The sequence below is a fragment of the Corvus moneduloides genome, chromosome 1, assembly GCF_009650955.1.
Source record: "Corvus moneduloides isolate bCorMon1 chromosome 1, bCorMon1.pri, whole genome shotgun sequence".
NCBI classification, from domain to species: Eukaryota; Metazoa; Chordata; class Aves; order Passeriformes; family Corvidae; genus Corvus; species Corvus moneduloides.
In genome coordinates this window covers 6,740,637-6,768,286 of record NC_045476.1, presented here as the reverse complement: position 1 = coordinate 6,768,286, position 27,650 = coordinate 6,740,637, and the positions used below count along the sequence as shown (strand labels likewise).

At 40.3% G+C, this 27,650-nt stretch overlaps 1 long non-coding RNA gene across 1 annotated transcript; it reads right to left on the bottom strand.

Moving 5' to 3' along the window:
- Positions 1-21,686, bottom strand: LOC116439425. The gene is made up of 3 exons (XR_004238157.1): positions 6,733-21,686; positions 5,714-5,880; positions 1-5,561 (listed from the first exon to the last, which is right to left on the bottom strand). It is a non-coding gene; the product is annotated as an uncharacterized LOC116439425 (long non-coding RNA).
- Positions 21,687-27,650: the final 5,964 nt, after the last annotated feature.

The window sequence follows — 27,650 nt, the reverse complement described above, 5'->3', positions numbered from 1 at the left end:
AACCAAACCACTACACTCTAATTGGTGTTTCTGCCCGGTGTCAAACCGGGGACCTGCTACACCCACCTTGGTGAGGAGAGAAATGCACAAATGCAATTTGGGAAGAATTTGAAATAAACTGAGAGTAATCAAAAGGGTAAATCAGACCACAAAGAAAGTAAGAGGCAGTATAACATATTTGACAAGCAGAAATATCACAGCTAATAAGGTGCAGCAAAGCACAGGAAGTTATGTTTGATTTTGAGTCATTTATAAGAAGCCCTTCAATTGCCTGTCACCATATTAGCATATTTAAATAGTTCTAATCTGGTTTCATCACTGTGATTAAAATTGCTGACAAGGGTGGATAATAATGATGAACAGAATCAAACAGCAAGGAGTGAGATTGTAAATGGGTTTATAGAGGCATTAGGACCAGCAGCACACCTAATACAAGAGCAAAACCAGAACCCAAGGGGAAAACTCAGTAGGCAAAATTACAAGTGACCATGTTTCAAAATTTTCTTTCCTTTTCCCATTTTAGTTCACTCTTTGAATTAGATCACAGATGACGTGGGTGTCAAAGGGGGTAGAAGATACATGCATCATTCAAAAGGCACAGCTTAGGAGGCATTAGTTCTCAAGTAGTTTGCTCAGAGGCAGAACTCTGATACATCCTGTACTGTCAGATCTGCTGATGGGCAGAATTTGTTGGCACATCACTGGTCCCATCAAAAATAACTGAAGAGGATGACAAATGCTCAGGAACGAGCCTGAAAACTCACGGGACCTTTCTGAAATTATCTTTTGCTTTAAGCATTCTGATTTAAGTATTTATCTTAACTTGGAATCTAGGAGAGCATTTTATTTGATAACTGAGAAACATTGCAAGTAAGGCTTCAAGGAAAAGCATTGATGGCTCTTGAAGAAATTGAAAGACCTGGAATGTACCTCCTTTCTGCGTGCCCCAAAGCAATTCAAGCAAGGACTAATTTCAATCCTTGAGAAAAGCAGTAGTAGGAAAATAATTTCCACATTAAGAAACAATTGATGTGATTTTGAAGAACATTCACAGTGTTGAGGAAGTTCCTCTGTATTCCCCAATGCCTGCAAAAGTCTATTTTGAGCCACTGGGTTTCTGCAATCCCTCCTCACCGGAGTTTGGAGATGGAGCAGCTGCTGTTGCTGCAATGCAGGAACAGCACTGTGGCTTTCCTGAAGGACTCCTTCCCTTCCCTTCAAGTACCACAGCCTTGGGCACTGCACACTCAGAGTGAGATGACAGCTGTCCCAGACTCTTCTCCACACACCCATCTCCATTTTTTAATCATTTAAGCACCCCAGAGCATTTCAGATCTCCACACACAAAGAGGATTTGCATCTTTAGGCCTCCAAAATAATGTTAAAAACCTGCTCTCTTCTAATATGCCAATACATGGACAGTGTGTTGTGGTATATATGGGAATTTACCCCAAGTACTAAATTTCAGGCTACCATCCAGGAGATCATTCCTTCTCTCCTTTGTAGGGACTACAAGTCTCCAGAGGGCTGACAAAATCAGCGTCTCTCTCTTTGTTCCTACCAAGAGGGGTTATGGGGCAATCTCCCCATGCTTGGACGCTGCCTCAGGGTTCATTTCCTTACCCCCAGGGGCCATCATTAGGAGTTGGGAGCATATGGACCCCACCTAGCATCTGCCTCTGTCCTCCCCTATAGGATGTGGCCCTGGCTGTTTTTGTAGAAGTAGCTAAACTGCAGGAAAGCCTGTAAAAGCTCAGCAGGAGGGTAAAACAAGCAGAGAGAAACCAACTGGTGTGTAATCAGAGACAGAAGAAGTACATACAAAATAGATCTCCCTCATTCCTACAGATCCATCTCCTTTTGTATCTTTTACACCTAAGCTTTTTCCATCGAAAATGACAGAAGGCAATATGTCACTGAGAACAGAGATGACAATTGCAAATGGTAGGTGTTTTCACTAGAAATTGCCAACACAAATTTTGATGTCTTTCTCCCATGCAGGCCTGCAGGGAAAAAAAACGATGCCTTGGAGGTTTTTTGAAAAGCTGGAATATTGCAATAAAATATAATGCAGTACAAGGCTATATAAAATTTATGGGGCACCTTTTATGAGAACATCCCAAGGGGCTTCATATAATAGCTATAAAGCAGTAAAACATATCAGGGCACAGATTTAATTTTTAAAATGGCAGCATATATATTAATGATTTACCATCGTTACTCCTTGTTGGAGGTCTAAGAACACCAATAAAATGGTTCTATCAAAAGTTAATTTAGGTGAGAGGTTTTTAATGTCTGAATATGGTTCACATTTTAGTAAGTTCAATTGATTGATAAAAACAACACCAAAACAAAAACAAACATGCTGTGTTTCATTCAGGAGGGGTTTCTGAATTATTAGTCACTGGAATTTTGTCCCTATTCCCTAAGGTTGCCCAGGTCCACACCTCCCAAACTTGCAAAAGGACAACTGAGAGGAAATTAGCTCAGCAGACTATTCTGAGACATTCACCCTTGTACTGTCCCACCTATCAAAATGCTTCTACCAAGGACAGGATGTAAAGAAGAAGGACGATCCTGGCAAGAAACAGCAAGTAAGGAAAGGAAAGGAATCTACACTGTCAACAGCATTAGAAATGTCTTGGCTTCCTTTCATACCTCTCCTCTGGCATTCCTATAACCAAATTCCATGTCTCATCACCTCCTGGACCACCTTACACATTAAAAGTTGACAAAAGTTGTTCAGTCCAGAGCTTTCCCTGAACTCCCATGGGTTAACAACTATGGACTCTGATTTCTGCTCAATCTAAGTTTAATTTCTTTCTAACGAGAACTGGAACCAGCTTGAACTGCAGCTCTGCAAATGAGTTGTTTGAAGAAAGATAAGCCAAGCACGGTGTAACATGCAATTAATATGCTGAATAAGTTATGAACTGACCACAGGGAATAAAAAGTAAAAGAATGGTGTCTGTTTTTCAGCTCTTTGATAATGGAAAAGAGGTCAAAGCTGGAAAAAAAAAAATCAAAATCATAGACCAAAGTGGGAACATCAAGTCAGATGGGGCAGTAACAATTAATGCATTAGAGGTTGTGAAAGCTCAGAAGCTGTATTTATCTGCTGCTCTACACTTAAGTTTAACACTAAAGTGACCACCAGCACACATATTTCAAAGAACATCAGGGGTATCTATATACATGCAGGGTCTTTAAATATCAAAAAGCAGCCTAGGCAGTCTGCTGGACTCATTCTGTGTGAAGTCTGTGTGTGGGAGGTTGGGTTGAAGAAGTCAGAGGTCTTGTTTTGTTCTAAACACCAAGGTCCTTCATCCCACACTGGAAATGAGCTGAAGGACCAGCAAAAGAGAGTGTTTGAGAAACACAACCTGTATCCTTCAGGCAGCTGTTTAGGGACAAGGAAAGTCTTTTGCCATGAACAAAGACAACATTAACGTGACGTGCATCTTCTGGTGTTGAAGACCAACCCAAAACACAAACCCACACCCTTGAATTTGACCTGCTCTTTGATAGTGTATCAGAGAAGACTGGGCTACAAAGACACCTTCAGCAGAACATCTGTTGAAACTGCTGCAGGTTTGGCTGGAGGATATGAGTGACAGCATTCCCACCTGGACACCTCCAGTGCACAGGCTGTGGGTGAGCATAAACATAGCACAACAGCCAGGCACACTGGTGTGGAGAAGACCTCTTATAGCCCTAACTCCTGGTACATGGGAGGCAGAACCATGAGCAGAATGGGTTTTTATCCTCAGGAGAGTAATTCACAGTGATCTTCTGACCCTGCTCCTGCACTTCTGACCACCTCTGCATTGTCTTCAGAAAGAGGACATAGAGACACACACATATCCTTTGTCTGCAGCATCCACAGAGTGAAAACACATTTGTCCTCTTGTCTGTAAACCATTGTAACAGTGAAATGAGCATCTGGATTCCTCACCTTTCCCTCCAAACCCCCTGTAAGAAAGCACTGGATGAAGCCTGCACTTGTGCAAAGGCAGATCAGGGATAGTTCTACAGTAAAGTAGACAAACAATCCAGACAGGCATCCCCTGAACCATCTTAGTATCAGTCCTTGTCTCCGGATGAAGCTGAAGAACCTCACATCCTTCATACAAGTCAAAAAAAATCTTCTGATCCCCAAAACTTTCTGGATATTTGCTAACAGGGAGGCAAGTTCAATCCCCAAGGACACTGAAGTCCCTGTATGGAGGGATTGGGATCCCCACAAGGGCTGAGTGCTCTGTATTGACAAAGGGCATACATTGGTCAAGCCAGCAGAAGCAAACCTAGCCCATAATAGGGCTTGTCAGGCAGGATATCACTCAGCAGGCTTAATAGCTCTGACTGATCTAAAAAGCTGTAAACTAACAAAATCTGTATGTTTTACAAAATTGGGTAAGTAATCAAAGCCCTGCAGTATGAAATGATAAGCCCAAAGATACAGCATAGGAGAAAGCTCCTTATTGCTTAATCCTCAGCTCTCAAGCAAGCCAAGCATAAAATCCTTTAATCAAATCTAATAACCTGGGATAATCTTCAAAATAATGACTGCAAGGAAAAACACATTCCTGCGTTCATTAATGCCTGAGATTTTCAAAAAAATGGATTTTCATTAGCAGCAGTGCTAAAGGTATTCTCACATGTTGCATTATGCATAACTTCCCACAAGTTAAAAAAAAAAAAAGAGTATTTAAAAACTCCATTGATTACGCATTCTGACAGTATTAAAACCAGATCCCTCAACACAGTACAGCTATTTCCTATGTACAGGAACAAATGACATGAAAGTGTAACCATATCAAACACTGAAACATGATGCTCTCTGTCCTGAAAAAATTGTCCTAGATATCAGAATTATTCATGGCTCATGAGAACAGATTTATTAAGAAGAAAAGTCTTACACTTGTCCTTGATTCCTTAGAGGCTTTTTTAGCTGCTAAACAGTCTTAGAGGGCTTTGGGTTCATATGTATCAATCAATCCACAGCATCATTTATTTCTAGGAAATTCTATCTACAACTATTTTCTAAAACTCAGAGTACACAAGGCTGAAATATATTGTCTTATGGAAAGTTTTAATGCAATTAAACACAACAAACTCTGTCAATACAAACCATCTTGGAGTCTAACAAGAGTCATTTATGCCTCCTCTGCAACTGATGGATGACAAATGATAGACAAGTCCTAACTCCTTGCCAATTTTTCTATTCAGCACTTATATTTTGCCTTTCTATGATGTTCTTTCAGATTTATTCCATTCTGAAGTGTGACAAACAATGAAAAAAAAAAAAGATACCCAGAAGCTGGTAAAATTTATTCCTTTCATAATGTGAACAGATTTGCCTGTATTACAAACAAATGATTACAAAGATGTTTATTTTTCTGCTCACTTGTCAATTGTGAAGTGATAATGTAGTATTTACACATCATACAGAAATAAAGTTTTCAATCAAAGGTTTCTATATGAATTTCACTCTCAGTCTGTATAAAGTGAGAAATCAGCTGTGCCATGGGATATTATCCCTCTCTTCGGTGACTAGATGTCTGAAAGTAAAGATAGAGCAACAACAAGCGATTACTGCCAGCAGTATTCCTGTTCATCCCCATGTCATTCTGCTCACAAGCCAGTATGACATTAGTAGGGAGAAGGGTCACTGCCTCCCAACAGTAATGCAACTAAAACCTCATTAACTCACTACTGAATGCAGGTTTCGGTGGGTCGATGCCGCGTTCGTCCCTGCTGGGTCCCTCGTGGGCCGCTCAGGCAGCGCTCTCCCAGTGCCTACGCGTGCACACGATCTCTCCTTCACAGGTGGTTGTCGAGGAATGGTTGGAGGATCAGAGACATGGGTCCCTGGAAGAGCTGTACAAGCAAACACCTTTTTAGCTTGACATAAGCAGGCCTCTTGCTAACTGCAGAAATCAGCAGGCCTTTGCAAGCCTTTTGCTAAAGCTGCGAACAAAAGGAAATCATGAGAACAGAAATCATGAGAATAAAGAAGGAGAGCAAGGACACAGACATAGTGCTCTTGACAATCCTGTTATAGATAAAAAGCAGGACGTGCTGACAAGATGTACTGACCATGAGAAATGAGGAAGAACCCTGATTTCCCGAATCGCAACATGTAGCTTTTTACCCAGCGTCAATAGAGAAGTGACAAGTATGCATATTTGAGTATATAAAAGCAGAGCTTAGATTTCAATAAACTGAAGCTTGTATTATCAATAACACTGATTGTCTGCATGTCTTCCCTCGCCAGAGTCAACGTCAGTGGTTGCAAACAGCCGCTCACACCCACAGTCTGTGCAGAAACTGGAGACAGAGAGGCGAGAGGAGTTCTCTGCATGCAATTCCAAGGCATTTAATGGCAACACACCCAAAAGGTGGCAGGGGAAAGAAGAACCCAAAACCGAAAGCCTGCGCCAGTTTTATCCCAAAAACTCCCAAAGGAGGGCAGAGCATCCAAAACCAATGGTCTGAGGGCTCGGGGGCAGAGGCAAGGTTGAATGGCATAACAGGGGCCAATGGGAAAAGGGATGGGAGTGGGGAGAGGGCCAGTGACCAGGAGAATCTAGACAAAGGGAGAACTTTCTAGCACAGTGTTGTAGGGAGGGATCACTTTTAGGATAACTTGGGGGGTGTAAAATGGACTTAGCCACCGCAACAACTCACAGCACAGAAAATAAGGCTGGAAGATATCCAAGAGGACATTACCTGGTCCACCCATCTCCCTGCCCAAGGCATTCCTGATGAATATTTGTCAACTAAGTCAGCCCCAATGACAGAGTTTCCACAGCCCAACTCGAAACTTCCTTGCTGAAGGTCAAATCTTGTCCTTTTTCCATTTTCAAAATGCACTTAGAGAAGATACTCTCCTTTTTTCTTTAACAAGAGAAAATAGGAGGGAAAATAAGTAAAAAGTAATATGAAAATTAAATAAGGAAGATAGCATGTTCTTATCAGCATTCTTTTTTCATCTTGAACAAGCCCAATTCTTTCAATATTTCTTTTTAGGTCATGCTTCAAACTGTTCTCAGCTAGAGAACAGATCATCTCTGTCTTGAAGGACAGCACTAAAAATGGCACAATTCTCTCTCTAAGGCCATCCTTTTGCTGCACAGGAATAATTACCTCACATGGCAGCCTGTGCTGCTGTTCACACATTCCCTGTGACACTAACTACTTTGAAAAGCTTGCAATCATTCATCTCTGTCTAGTTTGCAGTTCTCTGTAGCCTCTTCACCCATCTCAGAATGTCCAGAGAGTTTTCGTCTCATCCTATACTCACATACTTTATTATTCCTACATAAGTGTAATCCTTCCCTATTAAATAATATTCTCATTTTTCTGGTCATACTTCCATTCTGTCAGGATCATTTTTAATTACGGTCTGTATCGTTCTGATGGGGATTCTCATCTCAGGATCCTCTGCATTGTACAGGTCACTAACAAAAACACTGGTCGCAGCCAAACCCTGAGGAAACTTTGAAGGACTTCACTGACAATATCCTTCATTTCAAGGTGAAATGCTCATGTGTTACATTGTTCTGAGAGAACTAATCAGTCTACAGTCATTTCCTCTAGACCACACTTCCCTAGTACCCATCCACATTCTACACCCACTGAGTACCTCACTCATCTCCAAGTACTCTCATGGGAAAAAGGATAATAAGGGCTTTTTATCAGCTAAGGGCTGCTAAAATTCCTTTGACAGAAAAACTTTACATGATCAATTTGAGAACTCCCTCTGCTGTTTCGCTCTCCTGCTCTGGCTGTCATTTCACTCTGTCGTGCACAGGCATTAATAGTGCTGTCTACCTGATGGCAAGTGAAGATCAGCACAGAATAAAGCATTCATCATTTTAGGCTTCTCCAAATCTTCTGTCTATTAAGTGTCAACATTTGGACTTCTCCTAAGTAATGTGCCTTGCTATTTCATCTCACTTTATGTCTTAACCTTTTTGATTAGGTTACTGAGAGCTCTTGCAATGCCTTTATTCTCCTCCTTAGTAACCTCACCTAGTTTCTTGTCTCTGTATCCTTTCCTCCTGTGTTTGAAGTCAATGAAAGGCTCATAATTTAACCAAGTTGATCTCTTACTGACGTCTTATCTCTCCTCCTCAAGGAGAGAGCCTTATTAATATTCTTCTTTAAGAAACTGCCAGCTTTCTTAAATTCCCTGTTCCATCATGCTTGCCTCCCAGGCAACACCTACCAATTTTGTGAGTATTGAAGCCTTCCTACTTGAAATCTATTGTTACTGTTTTGCTACTTATGTTCCTTCAAGTCCTGTGAATCATAAATGTATAATTTCATGATCATTCTCAGGTAACATGATCTTTGTCTAAATATTGTCAGTTTCTTCCTATCGGTCAGTATTTAATCAAAGTTCACCCTATTCTACTTACCTTAATTATCTTTACCGAAGTCCATCAGAAACACATTCAAAGCACTTGCTGAACAGGCTCCCTCTGAAATACATTTTATTTGCAACAGATATGCGGGTAACTGAGAACCTGCATTAAGATTTACAGCTCCTTCTGCTTGTTCATCATCCTTCTTGCATTACAGCGAGAGCTCTCCACTCCTATGACTTTATGAAGAACAACCCAGCCTGATTTTTATGTCCACCTAAGTCACCATTTTTTATGCTACTTCTGGGAGTGATTAATTCTAAGTCAAAGAGCCTCACTGGTCTCCATTTTCACTCATCGCCTTGTCAAACATCATTCTTAGGTGAGGAAAAAAAAAGACCTCCAAGTGTGTAGCCACGCATTTACTTCCAAGATGTGTGTTGACACTCCCTGTACACTGATCCCAGACTGAACAGGCTGAAAATAACACCAGCTGTGCTCTTGTTTCTCTCATCCTTGCCTCTCCCCAGCAACCTTATGACCACTTTGAGCTGCAGTACTGAAATGTTCACTGAAGAAGATAAGACCCCACAAGACAGGAAACCTGAACAGGTCAGTGAAATAGAAAGCTGTGTGTACATGGCTGACCATAGCAGATCAATTGACTTCAACAGTTCAGTCAAAGGAGTTTAGCTGCTGGAAAGAGACGGGATAATCCAGCAATTGTACCATGGAAAGACAGAAGACAGGAAAATGGAAGAGGGGAAAAGAGATTCACAGAGAGAGTGATGCTCAGAGAATCACTGGCTTTGGAGATTTTCAAACTGGACAGAACAAGGCCCAGGTCCCTGAAGACTCAAAGTCTGTTCTACTGAAGTCTGGGGCTGTGATTCTGCTTTTTGCCCTCCTTTCATAATCCTGACTTTTACCTTCATGCAGTCAGTGTCATCAAGGTTTCTGCCAAACTCCACATGCCCCAGCACTGTAAGCATGAGGTTCAGCAGTGTCTCCCCCCTCATCAGCTTCTCAATCACCTGTGTCAAGAAGCTCTTATCAGTGCTGTCATCAGAAACCTGTTGCATTGCCTGTGCCCTGGCCCTGCTGGGCCCTTCCAGCACGTATCAGGGTGGCTTAAGTCCACTCTGAGGTCCAGGGCTTGTGAACATGAGAGTTCTGCCTGTTGTTTGAAGAAAGTCTTATATGCTCTTTTTTGCCCTCATCCTAAATGCTGTGTATTTTGTGAACATTAATACAAAAACTCAGCAAAGATGGAAATGCATTTACAAATCCACAGCAAGTCTAGAGCACTGTGCATTACTTATTAAAAAACTGCAACGAGGAGGAGACAAAATAAAGAGGGAAATTTAAGGACCACTTCCTCTGAAGGTGGGGTCATAAAAGACTTTCTTATTAAAAACCAGACAGGTTATAACTATTAAAAAACAAGTCTGTGAGCTCTAGGGATGGATTTCACACCACTGTAGTCAAGATAGATACAGATGTGCATATATCAAACAGTAAAAGAAATAGCTACACAGAATCCTGGAGAAAGGCCAAGAAGATATATTGATAAGAATCTGTAAGCAAAATTGGGAAGCAACTGCAACAGAGGTGAATTTTGCAAATGGTGGAAAGCAGGAAGCAATGGCAGTAACACAGCAATCAGCACAACTACAGGAAAATAAAGACTACAGAAAAAAAGTTCAGGCAACTGCACAGACAATGGACAAAAAGGCTGATGTGCAAAACTTATGTTCCAGTGCAAAACTTATGTTCCAGTGCACCTAAAAGTCAGTGAAATGTGTGTTTTAAATACAGTGTGGAATTTTTAATCATTGTTTTTGAGAGATCTTATTAATTAAATAGTATTCCAGTAAAACACACAACACATACAAGATGGACACAGAGGAGCAAGTGTAGCTAAATACAATGACTGAATTAAACACAGTGGGAACCATTAAATTTCTATTACCAGAGTATCCTATACAGAGCCCAGAATATAAATATGACCAAACAACATATGCCAGTAAAATCACAGGAGTTCAGAAAAGACATGGAGCATGTGGCATCTGCCATACAAAAGCAGGATATAACATTTAGAGAAGAACCCAATTAATGGATCTGATTTCTCCTTGGTTACCAGTAAAGCAAGAGAAAAGGTAATGTTACATCAGAATTACAGAATTGTTTTTCAAACCTCCTAGAGAACCTACTGAATCTTCCTCATATAGGAGTTTTTGAAGGCAGGCTAGAGAAGTGTCACATGTGGATAGCCTGGCTGTACCTACACAACACCATCAGATGGAGGAGGCCTTCTTGTACATTTCCCCTGCATTTTCTATTGCAGTAGGAACCATTTTCTTCACCTTGGAAGGATTCTGGGCCATTATCTTGGCTTGCACAATTTTTTGGTTTTGATCTGCAGCTGGTCAAAATTATGCAGAAGTGTTAAGTTTAGTGACATGAGAAGTTGAGCATTCTCCTTTCTTCAGGACAATACCATGGGATGCAGCAAAGGATCCAAAATGACACTTTTGTACCTTCTGTGCCATGACAGAGGAAGCTGGTAGAGCAGGATGCTAAATCTTTGAGCAGAGCTGAAACCCTTACATCTATTTCCACCTCACGACTGTAAAGCAGAATTTAAATATTGCACAGGAATGTGTATAGAGATTTCACTGGACAGCAAGCCAGACACAGTTCATCTGAAAATGCGAAAGGGCATGCTGATGGCCTGGGGATATGAGCTGCAGCAAACACTAGGAATGACTGAAGCAAAGGATCTTAAGCCATAAAAGACCAGCTGTTAGTTTCAAGCAAGAGCCATATTACTCTAAAGTGCAAAAAAACCTTGCCCCATGACCTCATTTTCAAGTAATATTGCATGTGCCAAGACTCTTATATAAAATGGTTCAAAAGTCAGAAGGGAAATGTAAGGCCCCTGAAAACTCACAGAACTTGTGCTAGATTAGCAAACTGCCATGGATGCTACGGCACAAGAGGAGCCCAAGAAAGAAAACCCTTTCAGCATCAGCAGAAAACACCAACCTGTTGAAAGAAATCAAACTCTCCTTACAGAAGCAGCAGGGAGGGCTGGGAGCAGAACTGCTGCAGAATCACAGAGCAGGCTGTTTATTAGCCTCTTATACACCCACAGGTTTGGGAGCAACTTGGAGATGTGTTCACAAAGTGAAATAGATGGTGCATTTGCTATATTGACCCAAGCAAGTATCTATGAATAACATTTTCAAGCTTCCCTGGAGTTGCAGTTTCAAAGCAGAAACTAATCAATGAGCACTGGCTGTAAGACCCAAAAGAGAAAGTAACAGATACCACCAAAGAGGATTTTGCAAATATGGAAGTACTTAATCACAACTAAGGTTCAGCTTGGGTCCCATTAGTAATACCACAAACACTTTCAAGAGCAGCTAATGATCTGAAACAAGCAGTAAACCTGCATGCAAACATGATAAAGAGCTTTGCATTGAATCTGCAAGTCTGCAGATGAACTAGAAACAGATCACTGAAGAAGAAACATTGCAAATAGAAGAGAATCAGTCTGTGTGCATGTTTCTACTATCAAAATTCTAACACTTTTGTCTGGGATGCGTTTCAGGGCTGAACAAACCAACTTCTACACTGGTGGAAAGAAAAATGTCAGAATGAATACCAGAATCAGAAAATCCCAATAAAATAGTTCTCATTTGGCCACAGATAAACGGAGGCATTAAAGAAACACTAAAGTACCAAAAGAACAGGGATGCTGAACACAAATATTATTTATTTTCAAATAAATGAAGGTAATTGATTTCACAGTTTAAAATAGCAAGAATTGGGTGAAATGGACACTCCTAAACCGAGCTATTATATTCCAGAAAGAGTAATTTCAATCACGGTCACTAAGGAGAGATGAAGACAAGACTTTTAAAGGAATCAAGCTCTTGAGAGAAGCCTTTTGACAGAGGAAGTGAGAGGTGGAGGCACCTGATAATCCCTGTATTGACAGCTCAGCAGAGTGTTGCCCCAGAGGGCTGCAAAACAGTGGATTGTGCCCCCTCCTAAGACACTGAGATACATTATTGCTTCCTGAAAGCAAACTAAAGGGCTCTACCAGTTATTGGATTAATCCAATAATGATAGTTTACTTAGAAAATACACAAAGGGATCAAAAACCAGACCAGTAAAGAGAGATTTCTGGGAACTGAAGCCTCCTTTTGCTGTGATTTCTGTATCATGTATTGTGTTCTCTGCAAGATTTCATGTTCAAGTAAAGCAAACCCACACAGAGTCTGGCTAGAAGATGGTATTTGTGAACAAGTATTTTATGTTCCACATGGGTAGATTCAGACTAGATATAAGGAAGAAGTTTTTTGAATTTGATTTCTTACAATAATTTTCAGTGAAACACTGGAACAGGCTGTCCAGAGATGTGGTGTATAATCCCTGGAAACATTTGAGGCCAGGTTGCATGGGGTTCTGAGCAATCTAATGTAGTTCAAGATGTCCCTGATTATTGCAGAGAGGACCTTTGAATGTTCCTTCCAAACCAAACCATTCTATGATTCTATAATCCTTACAAAATGTCCTTCCTTAAAACAAAATTTTCTTTGATGGTCAAAAGGTACAGCAAAGAAGCATTTGTTTTCTGTCACTGAGTATCACATAAGAACCCTGCTTGCTAAACAGAATTCAAAAATCATGAAAAAGGGTTATTAAACAGCTATTTTATAGCCAGCTTCTGCTCTGGCTGCACACTGCTCCTGAAGTCCAATTCCCTCTCCTTAGCACTCTGTAACAAGAGCAAGTTAAGTTTACATCATTCCTTATTACCACTGTAATCACAGTCTTGAGAAAAGATTCATATTAGCCATTTTCTGCTCTTGTTGCATCATTTGTCAAGAAAATGAGGAATAAGAATTTCAGCACCTAATATGCTCTGTGAGTTATAGGACTGTGCCAGGATTATACTCAGCTTTCCTGATAGTTGGTAGCTCTCTGTCCTAACTGTCTCTGCATGCATCTGCTTGAGAGCTGACTTATAACCAGCCATCACTTCACTTTTCTAGGGAGAGCCTTCACTTCTGGATCTGGCCATGCTGTGACCTCTAGTAAGCAACCAAAATCTATTAATTGGACAATAGCCCAGCCGTAAGTCTGGTATCACCTCAATCCATTTTGGGGAGCTTGCTTCCAGCTCCCAGGGGTGAGCCTTAGCATGCACATGGTCCATTTGCAATGGTACAAGGAGACAGGGATGTCAGGGCAGAAGGTTTTATATGTGTGTGTCCTTTTGCTCCTGTATGTGAATTGGGTGGGTATGGATATAAACACATACCAGTGCGCCACACCCCTGCACTGAGGCCAAAGCCGAGGGCAGTGAAGCCCTGCTTGTGGTAGAAGAACATCAAATTAGAGACTACACAAGCCTGTACCAAAGTATACAAGAACAGGAAGGATGCATGCAAGGGTGATGACAAACATCATATGCATCTTCAAGAATGGCAAGAGGGAGCTGGAGCAGGGCCTTAACAGACTGGAGAAATGAGCTGGCAGAAATTTCCCAGAGTTCAGGAAATGCCCTGCACATGAGGAGGAATCATCTGCACACTGGCACAGGCTGGAGGCCAAGCAGCTGGAGAGCAGCTCCATGGATAAGCATCCATGGTTGCTGGTGGGCAAATTGAGGACAAGTGAGCAGTGTACCACTGCAGCAAATAAAAACAACGAAATACTGGGCAAAAGCATAGACAACTAGTCGAAAGAAGTGATTTTTCATCATGGACTTGCAAGACAGCGTATGGAATACTGCATATCATTTGGGGCTCCTGTATACAAGAGGGACACAGACATACAAAAGAGAGTACAGCAGATGTTCCAGAGCCTGGAGCACACAAAGTACCATAAGAAGCTGAAAAAGCTGTTTTGGTTCTGCCTGGAAAAGAAAGAGGGTCCAAGCGAGGATCTTATTACTGTCTTTAACTATTTAGTGGGGTGGTATAGACAGAAGACACACAAATTGTCCAGAGCGGTGAAGCGCAACAAGGGGTAAGAGATGATAGTTACCACAAGAAAAAATCCCTTTAAATAAAAGTAAAAGCTTAACATCCTGAGGGTAGTCAAGCCTGAAATCAGGGTCCTCAAAAATATTTACAACCCAATTGGAAAAGGCCCTGAGCAATATCACCTAACACTGAAGTCAAGTCCCAAGGAGGGACTTGGACCAGAGAGAGTCCTCTTCCAACCTAACTCATTCTATCCCTTTGTGAAATGAGAGCAAGTTCAACATCATCCCTTTTCTTCACTGCCTTTTTCTCCAGCCTTACAAGGTTATTTGTGTTGTTGTCTCAAACACTCTCAAATGCACCCTCCTCAGGGAGCCTTCTTCCACGTCTCTAAATCTTTTGAAGTATTCTAATCCTTCCAATAATTACAGTCTACCTTTGTATTATGTATGGAAAGTGGCACGTTGTTGAATATGAAAAGCAAAGTCACTCACAATGTACATTCTAACAATAGGGTACTTAGAGTGGAATTAATGACCGATGAAACCACAACGAATTGAGAAAAGGGTAATGCGCTCCCTGTGGCCTCCACTGTGCTGCCCACGTTCCATTATCTGCTAAAATCTCTCTTCAAAAATCTATATTCCAACAATATGTGAACTGAAACTAATGAAAACATCATCTTAATTAACACAATATGATAAAACGGTTGGAAAGCACCTCTGAATAGCAACGAACAGCAGCCCTAGATGAAAACAGACATATGCAGACGTAGATGTTGAAGAGAATTCTTTTCTGTAATTAATTTCTTGCACGGAAGTTGATTCCAGGAAAGTATTTACACCTCTTCCTTGCAGATATATTTTAATACTTCAAATTAGATGTTCCAAAATATTCACAGCAAAACATTCGCATCAAAAAAGATAACGGGCAGATGAAGTTTCCAGGTTTCACCATAAACTTGCAACCCAGATTCCAATAGAAACTGTACAAAGCTTTTGAATGCATTTGTACAATTTTATGGCTTTCAGTCAAATTCTCAAGTTCCTGCAGGCCTTCCAACAGCTGCCTCCCACGCAGACAATATCAGAGGAGAATGAAAAACAGGAAAGCCTCTCTCCTGCTCCAAGACACTTCTTGCATACTAACTTGATTTAGAAATGGTATCATAGAGAATTTTTATAATGAGACATTGCCATCCTGTTTCACAGTTACAATTTTAAAACAGCAGGATGTCTCTAGAGCTCTGCTGGACTGAACAGTTGGGTTTTAGCCATTGTCAAGGTCCTCAGGGGACAGATATTTACAGAAGAGGAGAGAAGGTTAAATGTTATCAGTATCTTGGAGTTCTTGGAGTCCTTGCTGAGGAGGAAAAGTACTTTTTTTCCCCTCCCTATTTTGCTGCTGTATGTTGGACAAATTTAGATTATTGCCCAGTTCCTAAGGCAGAAATTCTATTCTTGCACAAGTTAGTCTATCTCTGGACACATACATAAGGACTTTTTAACAGAATTTCTTTTTCTCCAAGTGACAAATTTTGGAAAAACTTTCTGTATTGGGTGGAAGCTGACAGGAGATAGGTTGTGTTTGTGTCACCACTGCACTTCTGACTTCAGGTTTCAAAGTGGCTCAGAGCACAGGCAGGACCAGCAACAATTTGCTGAAACCTGTCCCTACGAAAGCATCCTCACATTGCTCCTTCAGCAGTGGAACCACTGTCCCAGGTCACACTCCTGACAGGGACACACAGATTCCCACGAGGCAGCTGCTTCCTCTCCCTCACACCTTTCCTGAGCTGTGTTGGGAAAGACAGAGAAGGTGTCAGGGGTGAACTGTGCAAAAATCAGTCTGGCAGAGTGTTTACCACCCTGACCATTCCCTTTAAAGCCTGCCACAGTCACCTCTGTCCAGGATCTCCTCCTGAGGGTGAAGTCAGATTTAAGGGCACCACTGCAAATTGCAAAGCACACAGCACTGTAGTCCTTGTTGCTATGCAAGGTCAGTCTTGGTACTCCTTCCATTCCTGGAGAGCTCTGAGTTGTGTTTGCACACCTTCACTGGGCAGCCACTGTGAGGGGGATTAGGAGGTGCAGCAAAATAAAACAGCACACATCAGAAGGAAAAGGGATAAGATATCTCATAGGCCTCCCTCATATTCCCCCCACATTTACAATAAATTCCAGGCTTGTTTAGCCTTCACTGGGCTGCAGTAATCACAAGAGGCCAAAACTTGCTTCAAATTACTCCAGTGCCAGTCGCTGCCTGTGAAACAGAGAAGTGCTCTGCAGGGTCAAAATAGCCAGAATGCCTTTTTGCAGCAGCTTTTCTCATATCCCACGGTACCTAAATGTGGATTTGCACATCTCAGGGGCAGCCTGGCCAGTGCGGGCTCAGCCGCCCACCCAGCTTGCTCCATCAGCACAGGTAAATCACAGAATGAAAAAATACAGAATCATTAAGGTTGGAAAGACTTCTAAGATGATTGGGTCCAAAATTAACCCAACACCACCGTGTTCACCACAGGTTCATGATGGGTCCATGCAGGGGTGGGATTATATATATTACACCAGTCCACATATTGCACCAGGTAATGTATCCCAGGTATATCTCAGGTCAAAGGCAGGATATATTCACACTAGTAATGGTCCATTTCTTTCAGACGAGGACCAAGAGCAAAACAAGCTCATAACCCATCTACAAAAGACTAAACATATCTGTATTCTGCCTCCTTTTGCAAAGGTTAGAGCCCTGCTTCATCCAGCTCCCTGGAATGAACACTTTTAGGATCCAACTCACCTGACCTATTGACCAAAAGGAGCACAGGTTGTCTGGGTTTGGCTGCAAATAACTTGATTACAGACATCCAGATATATATACCTTAATAACTGCACAGTAAACTGAACCTGGGAAGAATGATACCAACCGTGTGTTAAGTTGTTCTGACACCAAACAGATAAAGCAGACCCTCCTCTGGGGCTGTCTGAAGCAGCTCTGCTGAGTTCTGTGGAGCTGCACTGCAGAGCATCCCTACTTCCACAAATTAAAGACCAGGCTCTTTGACATGGTCTCATTACGAAGAGCATTTCTGGAGTCCATTTTGAGTGCAATGAATACAACAAAGATCTCAGTTAATATGAAAGGTTATAATCCCTTTATTTTTTTGCTGTTCTTTGTTTCCCCTCAACAAAACACTTGCAGATCTATAGTGAACAAGATAAAGTGCAATAAGAGTTCTAGGTTTTCTAAAAAAAAAAAAAGAGAGAAATATTTGTCATATACTACAGCCACTGTTATATGCACCAGCACATGAAATATGGTCCAAATTCCATCTTCAAAGCTATCACAAGAAATATTGTTTGTACTGAGGGTTCGTAAAATGCTCCAGCAAGTTATTACATTTATAGTCTGCTTTTTTTTTCTTTCCTTAAGATTTATCTTCAATTTTTACTTGAAAATCTGGGGCCAGAAAAATCACATTTGAGCTTAAAAAAAATAATCTCTTTCCCTCATTTCCTCTCAATTTGATAAGTTAGTCTTAGTACCCAACTTAGAGATACTTTCTCCTGAAATGCATAGTTACTATACAGCCACAATATCTTAAAACAAAGAACTGATATTTTATGAGTCATTATCGTAAAATGGAGTTTAGAGTAGACTTTAGTATTCCTATTTCCCAGCTGTATTGCAGCAATCTAGCTGCCTTCATGAAACATCAGCAAATCCCTTATCACCCTTAGTACTTGTTGGTCTTTTCTTTCTGGTTTCAGATTAATGTGCTAACAACAGAGAAAAATAATGAGAAAACACATTTACTTATTGCCCAGAGAGAGGAAAAACTTTATAGCTCCCTGAGCTCTGAGATCCTTTCCTTGGGGTGTGTTGGGTTGGAGTGCTTTGAAAAAAGGAAAGACTAAAAAAATGTTTTAACTCTTCAGCCTGATAATACCAGAATAAGGAACACACAATGAAATAACAAGGAATAATGACTAGTTGTCTCCTGACTTCCTCTGTATCTGAGACTGCTCCTTCATTGGCTTTTAGGACATGGTTGGGTACAACAAAGAGTGGAAATCAAATCCTTTTGGGATATTTTTCTATCTCTAAACACGTATTGCTTACTTAAAAAGTTAATTTCTGTGAAATTTTCCGATAAACAGGCAAGAGGAAAGGATGAAAAGAAAAATGTTATCGTTTACTTTCAAGTATCAGTGAAGCGTGAGAGGCAAAGCATTAAATTATTAAGCCCTAAAGAATAAATATACATGTCTCTGTAATTCCCGTTAACAACATCTGGCATGGCTGTAGAGCTGCAAAATCTAAAAATAGAAATATCCCATGATAATATACAACTGCCTGTTCATGAGACCATGGAGACACCGTGACTGGAGATCAGTCCACTACATTTCTGTCATCATTCTCAGAGTGCAGAGGTCAAGCAAGGGTTCACAAAGGATAAGGAAAAAATGATTCAAGGTCTGTAAAATCAACTTTCCACCAAGAGTTTTAAAAACGTTCAGTTTGGCTTAAATGATAAATTAGTCTATAAATACCTACTTTAAGAAAGAGATTTTTCTGACTTAACAGGATCTTTAGGTTAGCAGACAAAGGCATAACAAGGTCCAATGTCAAAGTGAAACCAATTCCAGCAGGAAATAAAAGCATATTTTTAGGAGAGAATAGCAAATCACTATAGGATGCTTAAAAATTACTAAAAGGCTTTGGCCACCCCTTCCAATTAAAAAATCTTTCTAAAATGCAATGTCTGGGAAAAATAACATTAATTCAGGGAGATTTAATGCAACACAGGTTTGCCCAAATCCCAGTATACATTTACAGGGACTCTTTCTCTGTGTTCCTGGAGAGGAAAATAATGCTGTGTTCAGAAGGCACCTCAGAAACTGGTTTCCAAGTGGTTCCTCACAGCAGCCACCACATCTTTGCTTTCATCTCTTGGCATTTCTACAAGGCAGACAGGCATTAGCCATCAGCTGGGGTTTCAACACAGGAAGGTACTGCCTGCTTCAAAGTCCATTTAAGTCCAGTACACAGGAATGGGACAAATTTAACTTTGCACCATCACCTGGGTTCTTCATCAGAGAGTGTAAAACTGGGGAGCCAAACCTTCCTGTTTCCAGTCAGCATTCTTAGACGGGCAGACATGAGTATTTTATTTCCCACCTACACACAAGAGCAACCCACTCCTTCCCACTCTCTGCCAGCACCCAAACTCTGCCAAACCCCTTTTGTGATCTCCCCATTCAGAACAAGCCCCTAAATCAAAGTGAGAAGGCCTCTCTGTGCTGTCCAGCAACTATGAAAGCCAGGTGTGAACTCTACACACATAAGCAGAATCTCTTTCAAACCAAGCGTACAAGTGCTCTCTAGCTGCCTGAAAATCTGGATTTCTCTCCAATAATTTCCAAAATTACATTCTTGCTTTTTACATCATTTATAAACAAATGTTCCATGTTTTCTAATTCTGTAAGGAGTAATTCTATAGGAATTACAAAATAAGTCTCTGTCAAAATGGTAGGTATATTTTAATTTTGCTACAAAGTTTTATTTCCCATTGTTTGCTTAGAATGAAACTGTCTTAACATGTTATATGTAAAACAAGAATAAGCCTTGTTCTCTGCACCTTTTGACACACCAAGGTGGTTTCCAATGCATGCCTAGCAGAAAGTATCTCTTTCAAGACAAGCAGAGACGAATCCTCCGTCCACTCTCATAACTAAGAAACAGCCATCAATTTTCAAAATATTTGAACCATGAGTGCTGCTCCAAACGTTTTTGTAAGGTTGATTTGAGACAAAAAGGGGTTAGCTAATCCCACTGCCTTTGTGCATCCTCTTAACATCAGAACCACTCAGCCAGATTCAGTGAAAATTTGAAGAGAGGAACTGAAGGCTTAGACGCATTTAGACCCTGAAAGTTTTGTGAAAAGAGGTTCCAATGCAGAGGAGAGAAATTAGCTCAGCACTACTTTAATTATGGAACCAGACATCAGAGAATCCCCCTGAGTACAGACTGTTACAAATGCTGTTAGAAATTCAGGAAAACTTTCAGTCAGAGCCTGCACTTAATTTGATGGAAGATAATCCAACCACCCAATATAAAGCCACAGAAAACCAAGATTTCAGTTTCCTCAGTCACAGAGCACACTGCTGTATTTTTAGACCTGCTTGGATCTCACTTCTACAGCTCTTCTCAAGGCTCTCAGGCTCAGTACCGGTGAATTAACTCACACCAATTCATAAGCCAATTTTAGTAATATTTAGAGTATGCAGGCTAGAACACAAGAAGGGTATTCACCAGCAAGATCTTCAAGTTTCATGAATTATATTGAATTCATGAATTCATGAATATTATAATATTCAGAGAGAAGCAGCTAAGACTCATCCAGAGGCTGCTGTGGTCAACACCAGAGGCATCAACCTGTCATAAAAGGTTTGATTAAAGCCTGAGGGATTTTTATGAGACCCTTAGAAAATATATGAGATTTTAAGAAGGATAAGGATTTTAAGAAGGATTAGCACACAAGATAATGATTCAAAAAGTGTGGAGTACTGCACAAAAGGTACAAGGATGCCAGAAGCAAGAGAAAGGTAAAAAGAGAAAGTTGTGAGATGGGAGGAGATGTTGGCAGGCTCAGAACAATGTGCACTCTCAGAATGACAGGCAAATTATTAAAAAAAAACCTACTAAAACACATCAAACTGAGAAAAGGAGGGCAGAAAAGCTGGCAAAGACTGTGACCTGTCTAAGAAAGGGTGCAAAACCATCAGCAAATTCTGCTTCATCTAGCAAACATGGAAGCAGTTCTCTGGTAAAGGTGGAGCAAATAGTTTGAAGCTGCTTTGCCTAAGGCCATTCTCATCACCATATTTATGTATATCTTGTAGCACTATTTCTCAAGTCAAGTTTCATTTTTCATCTCCTCCAAGACATCAATTGCCTATTGATTTCTTCATTTCAGGATCCATTGGCCTCAATTTGAGCACAAAGGGGATTAAGATGGCCATCGATTCAACAACAGTGGATTAAACTCAGTGTTGACACATTCACAGTTACTCAGTGAGGAGACAGGACCACTAAAACACCAAACTTGCACTGAGGGCAAATATACAGAGCTGCAGCATAAACTGACAGCCAGAGCAGACAGTCAAAAGTGCTAGTTCCAATGGAAAATAATTGTTTCTGTGGAATCAAAAGCATCAAATGGTACATTCCAGTTTTCTCAAAAAACTCAAAATTTGCCCTCTTTCACCAGCTACAAGTAATCCAATTTGAACTAAAAAAAGACAAATAATAGTAACTCATCTTCTCCTTATTATATATCTTGGTAGGTACTTAGCTTTTCAGTCAAAGTCTTCTTCCACTTCTTTAAACAAAGTCCCAGTGACAATTTTCTTCAGTCATTTACACAGCTTCATTAGTCAAGAGGTTGCTCTTCACCCTGGTATATTTGGAATCAATTCAGCAAAGCCAAGCCCTTAATTTATTAAGAGAAATAATTTTCAGTCCATGCATGCAGCTGAAATTGAGGCTTTCCCCACTGATTCTTAACAGATGGGCATATGTTTCTTTAAACCTTTAAGGCTTCGGAGTCAGATACAAATTTTCTTTAGCTCTGCTTTACGCATTTTGACAAAAACTCACTCATTCTTGCTATCACTCCTTCTTGCTGCCTCACAAGATCTGAGTTTTATACACTCATTAATCAAACTGTGACAGGAACTTAAACCAGGCTAGTTATGTTTAATGTACAAGGGAAACAAAGGTCTGAGCATATGAACTGAGCAAAGTTTGGGCAGATGTTACACTGGCCATTGGCTCAGTGTGATTTAACAGGTACCAGCAGAGGCTGCACACACTCAGGGGACAATCTCGTGCTTGCCAGCAACAAACAAGGTTTCCAATATGTTCTTTTTAGTTGACTAAAGTTGTCATGATACAGTGCTCACAGACAAAACCCTTCATACCGAAGGGGTTTAATTAGATTGACAAGAACTCAATTTCTTCCATCTCATTCAGCAAATGAGGATTAGGTTAACATTAGGCTAAACCCAGGATTAACACAGACCTCAGGATCAGCTGTGGATGGCTCCACCTTCGTTTCTGTTGGTGTTAACATAGAAACACATTAAATGTTACTATGAACTAATGCATTCTACAGTCAGACCGTATTCCAAAGAGAGTTACTACCTAGGAACACCTACATTAGTATTTATTGTTCCATTAGAGGATAATGAGGCATTTAATTCAAAATCCTCTCATTGATCTGAATGTCACATGTAATTTAAACTTGACTCAGAATAAAAGAAAGTGCCGTTGCATTTAATACATTATCCATTACATGACAATATTCTATGATCTGTGGCTGATCTTTCATTGTTATTATCAGTGCCATGGAAAGTATCCACTACAGTAATATTTAAGCTTAAAAAATAACCTATAAATAAACAAAAATTTCATTATTTCTGCCCTAAACTTTCTGTTCTCCATCTAAAGGTAAAAGAACAACATTCTCTCAGTGATAAGAACTAAACAGAAACCCTAAGGAGACTGGAAGAAAGCCTTTATAACAACTCATCTTAATATAATTAAAATACTTTTGCAGATATTTACTCTTGCCTGATTAAAGAGGCTTTCCTCGCACACATCTGAAATACAGTGGGGAAAAGCTGCTATCAGAAGTGTAAGGAGATGAAAGCTTGTTGTACCTGCTAGCACACCATGCTAAAAGAAGGTAATTTTTGTAGCCACCAAATACATTGGTCAGGGTGAAAAAATGCTACAAAGAGAAACTTTAATTATTTACTTTAGTCCCATTTAACTCAGCAGGAGTTACCCAGGAAATACACTTCATGAAGTGCATTGTATTTTTCCTACGTGAAGATGGTCTACTAAACCTCAGCTAAGTGCCTGGCATCATATAAGGATTTCTCATTAGGTACCTGGAGCCCAGTCATTTTTGACCTAAAACTAAAATCAATGTCTCAGTTGGTGCTTTCAAACCACCCACTCTGCTCTCATCCACATCATCCCACTGCCAGTACCGGGAAAACAGCAAAGGGACAGACCCAGAGCTGCATTCTGGACAATTCAGCTTTCCCTCTGTGGGAATCAATAGCACTACACCCACTGACTTCAGTGAGACAGGAATAAACCTCAAAGTCTGGGAGTTTGCTCTGAACTCCAGAAACTCTGAAAACACACACATTTTAAAAAAAAAGCAGAAATTCTTTCCTGGTGTTCACAACAGATTTACAATCTCTAAATGTGTAAATGGTGTGTAAATATACATACCACATGTCCCAACAGCAGGTAATAGGGAAGAAAAAAGGAGGAAGCTCTTTTTCTACAAAATTGTCCAATTCTGCAAAATTGGATAATTCCCCGTTGAATTGACAGCATAAGCTAACAAATAAGGGTTTAGCTTCTCACTTAAGGCTTCTGAAAATGTGATTTACTCCCAGTAAATACTCCTGCATTCAGTAAGGAAATGCCATGCAACAGAAAGAAAACTCTGGTTCACCACTGAACCCAGTTCAGAAAACTTAGTTGTTGCTATGACTTTACATGTTAAGGCCAACTCCGAGAATGCTCTTTGAATTTTTCTGTGGGCACAAATATGATTTACGTAAGATATTCTTCCCTGAAGTACAGCTCAGAACAAGTATGGTGATTTGAACAGTGATAATCTTTAATCTTGCAATAAATTTAGTTTTTCTCTTAAAACTTACTGCTTATGACTCAAAAAGAGGGGATTAATACATACAAAGAACTAAAAATATATAATATACTCCTTTTTTGCAAGTGCCACAACCCATTATTTTCCTGTGATAAAAGACTATGGTAAGGCATTTTTAAGACACTTGGTATATACTTCAAACACTATGGTAATTGTTTTCCTCCTTCTTGTCTTACCCTATTCATTGAAATAGTCTAAGGAGCTCTTTACCTCTTCAGCATCAGCCTTTTGACTGGTAATACCTGTGCATCGCTGCACCCCCAGGTGCTTTGCCAGTGCACCTGCACCCACTGATTTGTCCAAAATGGAGAGAGATGCGTTTCACAGTCTCCAAGGCAGCTTTGCATCCAGCTACCATGACCTACCCAAGCAATTTCCATTGGCATCTTGTTGCTGTCATGCCTACCACTGTGTTCCCCCAGTCAGGAACAGCCTGGGTCTGCACATCCCACAGGCAGGAACAGGGTGATCAGTGTTGCATTCACCCTGTTTGGCAAAGGTGGTTTGGTAAAGGCATTCACTGACACTGGCATTGCAAAAGATTTCAGCTTACCAGCTCTCTCTCACCAGCAAAATCTATACTAAAGCTGCATTTATCAAAGTCCTCTGAAAAGCCAAGCAGGAAAACCAGAGTTTTCCATGCAACTGTTCCAAAAAAAAAAAGGAATGTCAATTCTCTAATGTCAATAAATCATGTCCAAATCTCTCCCTACTTTTACTACACCAGGCAGCGACTACCATAGCTGAACACAAGGCAGAGAGCCTGAGACTGCCTGCTTCTCCAGCACTGATTGACTGTCCTGTGTCCATGACGAGATGTCAACAGCACATGGAGAAAACCACTGGAACATGAGTCCTCAAGCCACAAGGTAGAAGTTCTTTCCAGTGCTTCCACTTAACTGCAATCAGAAGGGCTCACAAGTACTGTAGATGATGTGCACACATCTTTCCAACCATTTTCTCCCTATTTTCCTAGCTAGAACACGGCAAGGCTTGACTTGCTGTTGAGATTTGTAACCTGCACCTGTGTTCTTGAAATAAATGTTTGTGTTTATCCCCTCTTTCATTTCTCAGCATCTCTAATTGACATTTCCTTGTAAAGGCTGAACACTACATTAATTCTATGACTTTCTGTGTCTTCATGGAGCTCCAATGATGAGAAACGTCCCATTCTGCTAATGCCTTGTTAACAGCATTTGTTGTTTCAATCACACTTGTTCATATAAGTGGGACAGACCTATAACCAGCAAATAAGATAATATATGTGACCATGCAGATCCTTCTCTGCTTCCTCTCAGCTTTTGCAATCTCTTCTGGTATCTGTAAAGCAGAAATCCAAAAATATTTCTCTAAATGCTGTTCTGCAGATACAGTGCTGTGATGTTGACTTTTCTCTGTTTACTCTTTCCAGTATTAAGAGGGAGGTAGAGAAGTCAACCGAAAGAGTTACCCAGCTCAGTGTAAAATAAACACCCACATTCGCCTACAGAGAGCTCTCTTCCTAAGTTACTCAAAGCTGGAGTAGCAAACACACAAGATTAATGTTTCTTGTAAACACAACATCTTGTTGTGAAACAAATCCTGAGTTTCAAAGGCTAAATCTTGTGGTACAGTACAGTTAATTCATTAATTTACTAAGACAATGAATGGCACAACTGTTTTTAGAAAATCCATACTAGTGACCAGAGCAAATAAAAGCAGAATGTTCTTTCAGTAGATTTTTCTTTTCCACCTGCACTTACATACACCATCAATAAGTAATGTTAGTACCTCTGCTATGGTTGATGAACTACTTTTGTTTGTCTCTGTTGATAATTTAGCAAGAGAAGATATAATTGTGATATGTTTCAAAGCAAGAAGACCATCTCTTGTACTTAGATGTCATTTCTCACCTGAAGCTTCACCTCATCCCTCAGGGAAATTTGGAGTTAGGAAGGCATTAGCAAAAGGCTCATTTCTAATGAATACAACATTTTCTGTTGCAGTGTATAAATTGCTGATGTTAACAGTATTCTGGTTTTATTCTTCTTGATTTAATGTATAATTTTAATAACTGATGGGACAGAAAATTTCTTCAGTATTTATACGGGTAACAGTAGGAATCCTTCCACCTGTCATCTTTACCAAATTATTTTCCACTTGTCCATCCTCATCTAATCTATTACATTTACCCAACACTCCATTAGTGCTTGTCTTTACAAGTACACATTTTATTTCAGAGATAAGTACTGCAGCTTACCTGCTGGTGATCAACTTGCAGCTCATCTCAGTTTCTGTGAAGTTTCCCTCATTAGAATCCTAATACCCAGGTTTTTTATTACATTCAAAAGTGCTTTTAGCAAGAAACCACTTCATTAATTCTAAGAATTTTTCACCTGTGGCATTCCCTTCTTGACAAACCTTTGGTGGTATCAGGAAATGGAAACATCTGTGGATCTGGGAAGCTCAGGAGAATAACCCATTAGATTGCATCCATTGCTGAAATTCAATTTGCAGTTAACATTCTTGAGGTAGCAACTGTGCCTTGCCGAGAAGGGAACACTATGATTCCTTCTTCAGTGTCCACCTCTTCAGATAGCACCTGCATGTGATCTAAAATTATTAAGAACATTGTAGGCAGCAAAACAAGTTTACTGATACTTTTCAGTAAAGACTAAAAATATCAGATGTATAAACAACACAGGATACAGCATCAGTGACTATCAGGAAGGAGTTACTCATCTGGCAATTTTATCACATATAGAAAGTTGGACTTCAGGGAAGACTAAAGTACGTCTCCAAGACACTTTAGAGCTCAATATCAAGGTCACCATTTTAGATTCTAGACAAAATCATTCATTCATGCAACACTTCAAAGAACAATGGATCATAAACTAGACCAGAACTTCAAACTGATGAAATTTCAGCCACTACTGACATGTCAAAAAAAAAAAAAAAAATCAACTGTGAGACAATTTCTTAGCCTCAGCCTGGCCAGGAAAGAAGATTAGTGCATAAATATTACCATATGCACACGCTCTTTTACTTTCCAAAAATTATTTCAGCCATGGACTGACTGCCCATGGTGAGCACCAATCCCAGAGTGCCTGGGAAGCTCTAAGCCAACACAGAGGGAGCACAGGCAGATGAAGTCAAATCAGTGGATTATTTATGTATTTACACTTGGTTGATTTAGAGCCTCAAAGGGCTTATGACCAACAGCAGAGGTGTTACCATCCCATCAGAAAGGCAAGACATAAGCCCCAAAAGAAGGAACAGCTTTGCATTTTCTTAAATGAGCAGAGATATGATTTTCCATGGATCACTGAGGGAAGCAATAATTGCTTTGAGGTTTATTGCAGTTTAGGCAGGCAGAGTTTCTCAGTTGCTCATGGTGGATCATCAAAAGGCAACATGCAAATGGGGCAGATGTTAAAAATTTCAACAGGTTTTGAGAGCAAACAGTTCAAACACTTTGATACCAAGGTCCTTGGAGGAGATAGAAAATGACAGGTTACAGAAGGGATAGAAGTGCCCTTCAGC